Source organism: Terrapene carolina, unplaced genomic scaffold, assembly GCF_002925995.2.
Source record: "Terrapene carolina triunguis isolate 2854851 unplaced genomic scaffold, T_m_triunguis-2.0 Scaffold558, whole genome shotgun sequence".
Taxonomy (NCBI): Eukaryota; Metazoa; Chordata; order Testudines; family Emydidae; genus Terrapene; species Terrapene triunguis.
In genome coordinates, this window is record NW_020664909.1 from 7,527,999 (window position 1) to 7,533,735 (window position 5,737).

Sequence of the window (5,737 nt, forward strand, 5' to 3'; positions counted from 1 at the left end):
TTCTCACTGAAGAAGGATAAACCATTTGGTTCAATTTTTGTGTCGACATTCATTTTGGAGGACACTATTGAAGTGGATCGGAATTGCGAAATTGTTCATGAAGTCATGAAAGCAGGTCATCCCAAACTCATGTCAGTAAAACCTTTGTAAAACATTGTATCATCATGTGCTCTCCATGGATTTTACAGAAAAACAAAATGTCTTTTTGAAACATTTTAGGTAATTTAAAAATAATGATATTGGGACTATTTTTTGTATCCCTACAGCTGCTGCCTTAGTTACCATGTGTTTGACAGTATAGACTCTCGGAGAGGGGAAAAAATATAGTTCATAAATTTAAAACACCTCCAACATTGACCTAAATTAGCCTTTCAATACATAAAAATGTCAGAATTTTAAAGTTCAATACCATGGGCATCCAGGAATAGAATCAATGATGTGTCTTCCATTGGGAATATGAAATCTCTTCTTTCCAAATAAATAAATAAATAAAGGTCCTATGTTTGATTCTCCTTTGTCCTGCATTGTGTATAGTTAAGGCTACAAGTCGGTCACAGATCCCGTGAGTTTTTGTGACCTCTGCGACTTCAGGGCTTTGACTGTCAATCCCGGGCAGCGGGGCTCCAACTGTCAGCTCCCCTGGGTGGGAAGCACGGCTTTGGCTGTCAGCCCCCAGCTCCCTGGTTGTGGGACTAGGGCTTCAGCCCCATCCTGGGGAAGCTCAGGCTTCTGTGAATTCTTTTTTATTGGCCATGACCCAGGGACATCCCTAGCTATTCTGGGGCCCTTCGCAGCCCCTCCGCGTGGGGGGGAGTGGGGCCCCAGGCCTCCGCAGCGGGGGGCGAGGAGCAGGCCCCAGGCCTCCACAGTGGGGGCGGGGCTGGCTTGGGGGGGCAGAGGGGACCCACCCCCCAGCACTCACCGGCAACGTGGCTGGGGCCGGGTCACTGCACTCCCGCCGCCGGTGAGTGCAGCCCTGGCCCTGCTTCACAGCTCAGGGGAGTGGGGGTGGGGCGGGGCTGGGCAGCGGTGGGGCTGGAGCAGGGAAGGGGCAGGGCGGGGCGGAGCAGGGGCTGCAGCAGTATGCGGTTGCGCAGGGCACCAGGAAATTTGGTGCCCCCAATTTCCTGGTGCCCTACGCAGCTGCGTACTTTGCATATGGGTAAGGACGGCCCTGCCATGATCTGTCTTTGACTTTTACTAGAAATAACTGACACAAAATCTTAACCTTATGTGTAGTCCTTTATGTCAGTGCAAAGTTGGTATAAAATACTACCAGGTTAGAACAATAGCATTTTATACCCATATCGCACAACCATAAATGGCTGCCCAAGTGTCACTACCCTGGATTTTCTGTGAGATGGTCTTGGTTACCTGCTGCCATCACTAAGCTTCTGACCTGGTACTTTTACCTCAGGGAATGTCTCCATCTGCTCCATTGTTACAAGGAAGGAGAGAAGGAGGTTCTCCTGATAGGGGTGGGGGGAATTCTTCAAAGGCCACTGAAGAAATCCCCATTCATCGCAGCTCCACACCAGACTAAATTAATAAATTTGTAATTTATTACATACAATTAAAATCTATGAATGGCTATGGTATCAATAATCTGTCCTTTTAAAGCCCTGGAAAATCAAACTTCAGGCTTCCGTTTCATAAACCACAGAGTCTGATGTTCTCTCAGTTGGATCCACCCTCTCAGCAGCCTGGACCTCAATCATCCTTTATAGACCAGTCTCTGGGGTCTGAATAGACTTTCCTTGGTAACTTCAGCAAGAGTATCCCAAACCACCTCCAGCTGGCAAGTCTCCCTACTCCCTCTCCCAATGGCCTTCCTCCCACATTCTGGGCGGGCTAAGAGTCTTCAGGTTTTAAACCACTATCTCCCCTCCAAATACATACTTTACTATCCATATACCTCATACCTAAAATAATATAAATGTAGCACATATCTTAATGCTCTCCACAGCATGGTACAGGGCAGCAGAGAATCAAGGCCCCTGTTTTTACCCTGCAGTGTCAAAAGTTATTTGAACTTAAAGCTGTCACTGATACAGGTCTGAATACTGCCATTCCTGCCTCTAATGGCTAAGTAAATTTAATTTTTTTTCCAAGGGAGTGGGGGGAGATTCCAAATGCTGTGAGTAAAAAGGAGACGTTCGGATAATTTAACTTTTTATAATGGCAGCTTTTTGAAGCTGCTCTAGAGCTTGGGGTGTAGGAATAAGCTTGGGGGAGATGGTCAAATGTGTATGATAAACATCTTTTATTAAAAGCAGCAAAGAGTCCTGTGGCACCTTATAGACTAACAGACGTATTGGAGCATGAGCTTTCGGGGGTGAATACCCACTTCATCGGATGCATCATTCACCCCCGAAAGCTCATGCTACAATACGTCTGTTAGTCTGTAAGGTGCCACAGGACTCTATGCTGCTTTTACAGATCCAGACTAACACGGCTACCCCTCTGATCTTTTATTAAATGACTTGGCAATTTATCCAGTATCTATGTCACTGCTTTGTGTGTGTGTAATTTTTATTTAGAGTGACTATATGTGGAGAAAGAGAGAGACAGTAATATTTGGGACTATATGATCCATAAATAAAATGTTATGGATATTTATATAAAAGAAAGGATTCATTTCTATTTTTTTTAACACAACTATTTTTCTCAATGGTGCTTTTTATTTCACCCATTATACTCAGAACTACCACAGAGGATAAATGAACAACTAAACACTGGCCTTTTTTTTTATATACAAAGTGTGAATTATTGTGTTTCATTGTTTTTCTTTCACATTTCGGAAACCCCACTGGTGTGGATGAGTTATAAGTTCTTTTTCACAAAAAAATCTATCTATCTATCTATCTATCTATCTATCTCTTTCACTGCAGAGCTGACTTTAACAGGGCACTTTAGAGTACAAAAGTGAAATGAATGGGGAAAAACGTTAAGATTGGCATATAAACATCAAAAGTCAGGAGATTCAGATTTAAGGCTGTTAGGCTTTCCTGAATCCACAGTGTAAAATAAGAGATACCTTATGCTTAGGGGTAAGGATGGGGTGGATATACTGAAACAGAATTACAGAGACTAAAATAAAACAACTACAGCTGTGTTGATCCCAGGTGACATGCTGTTGAGCTTGGTGGGATAGAAATGAACAGACAAAAAAATACCTTAATAAAATATGCAATCAGCCCTTGGAATTTGCTGCTGAAGGACATTTCTGAGGCACTAGCAGTAACCTGTGAAACATTTGTGTTGTTTAATAGTATTTCAGCTTATTGTTATTATTGAGCAAGGTACATCAAGCAGGGGAGTGCTCCAATTGATTTCAGTGGGATATCCCCATTCCTAAAGTTACACTTGTGCTTAAATTCCTTGCCAAATTGGGGCCTCTATCCGTGCTGCAGTCACGGGAGGGTAACATGGTATTACAAGCAAGTCCGATGTTCCACCAGCAGAGGAAAGCAGTCCGCACATACAAGTGTAGACACTCTGATTTCAGTGGTTAATCTTTTATTAGTTTTATCTGTTTTTAATGAATTAGCAATCCATTTTTAGTGGATTATGGTCAATTGAAATACCCCCGTCTTAGTCCTTGTCTACACACGGTTTTTGTACTGGTATGACTATTTTTGTTTGGAGTCTGATGTCTTACTGAAATAGTTATATGGGTACAGCCCTTAGTGTGGACACTTTATATTGCTATAAAGGTACCTGGCACTCATATATCATATTCTCCTTCCCTTACAGGAATAATCTATACTGGTATTAGCATCTTGATACCAGCATAACTGCATTCACACTAGGAGGGTTGCATCAGTTTATCTATACCAGTATAGTTAAAGTGATACAAGTGTAAACAAGCCCTTAAATTTCAAGACGAATCTCTACACGCAAATTTGCACCAGTTTAATTCACTTGGTTTAAAAACATACCTTTAGTTAAACCGATGCAAGTTTGTGCGTAGACAAGTCTTTAGAGAATTTATACACTGCCTAATGAAAACTTCTATTAAAAATCTCTATAGAAAAGAAATACTGCCTATGTGTAGTGACTAGTTTTTACATTTTAACAACTTTCCTTCACTTTTCAAAAATTTTCAGAATATCAGAAGCAAATAAATCATATTATAGGCTACTCATTTGATATTTAAAATGGAAGAGAAAAATTCTGACCTCAGTTACATATGCACGAGTGCAAAAATAAACATTTAATAAACTTCCAACATTTCTTTTTTTGCACTCATGCAGTTTTAAAAGAATCAAATTGAAAAATTAAAAATTTGCTAGAAAATTAATTCCCAGGATGAAACCTTGAGTTTGCTCCAACCTAAGGCTAATTTTTATGGCAGTTCAAAAATTTAATAATAGAAACTCCAATTTATTCTGATCTATAACTGGAGAAATGTACAACTATAATAAAGCTACATTTTTCTTACTGAACTATGATATTTTTATTGAACTCTGAGCATGCTTTGGTGTTATACACCGTTTTGAAGTCATAGAAGTTAATATGGCCTTCAAGTACAAAACATGGATGAGCGCAGGAGGTATATAGTATGTTGTTGTATTCATCTTGTGACCCTACTTTGATGATGTGTCTTTTACACATTATAGATTCAAGCCATGTTCCTAGGATACATGCAGGCACAATTTTTATGTCAGACTACTCCACTCCATCACACTGTGGAATCCCTGCTGTACCTAACAAGCAATGGACCATTAGGCAGAGGGAAAGCAGAGGAGAGCAAAATAATAAGATGGTACAGGGGCCAAGGGTCAAAACCTAGCCAAAATTTTCTCATTTCTAAAAATGGAGAATAAACACTTTGATAATTAATAGACTGAAAAGGAAATAGTTGTGAAAATGAAGCGAGGAAGTGTAAACAAAGGACAGACAGAATTAAGGCAAGCTGCACAGAAAGATACTGAGCCTGATTCTGCTCTCACAAAGGCAAAAAACAGGAGTAACTTCACTGAAACCAATAGTTACTCTGATGTATAAGGTCCCAGTCCTGCTCCCATTGACATTAAAGCCAAAATTCCCTTTCCTCTTATGGTTCAGAAACAGGCCATTTCTAAGAGGGGAATCAAGTTAGTAAAGAGACTTGGAAGATTATTCTGAAGTGTATATACAGGTTATAAAATTGTAATCTCATTTGGATCACTTTTTCTTTGGGGACCAGTATGTGAACTTTTTGATCCCCTGAAGAGCAGGTTTAATACTGTTTTCCTTTTATCATTGAACATTTATTGTAGCAGCAAGCATACTGTTATGAATTTCGGGACCATCATAATGACCCTGATCCTGAGACATCCTGGCCTCCAGCCATTTTGTGCTGCTTGAAGATGGAAAAGAGCCCTAAACCTTGAAGATCCCCACTGGGTCTCTCTTCCATAATGAATCCATCCTCAATTGTTACAGTGATGACATAGAGACTCCTACACTGCCCCCTCCCTGCAGCTGGTGCAGATGGCATTGGCTAGGGCAAAAATCTGTGGTATAGGGATGCCCCAGCAATCCCCAACTGCTATAACTGCATTTTAGGGCTGTGGCAGCTAGTACTAGTTAAGGACCAGCAGCTGCAAAGTGGAGTGCAAAATGTGCCTTTGCACCATTCCTCAGTTGCACCAAGTACTCCTCAGCCACAGGATCTGGCTAATTGTCTTTTTCTTTTTGTTTTTGTTTTTTTGATTGTGCAACTGCACTTAAATGTTTTTGAAGCATGTAA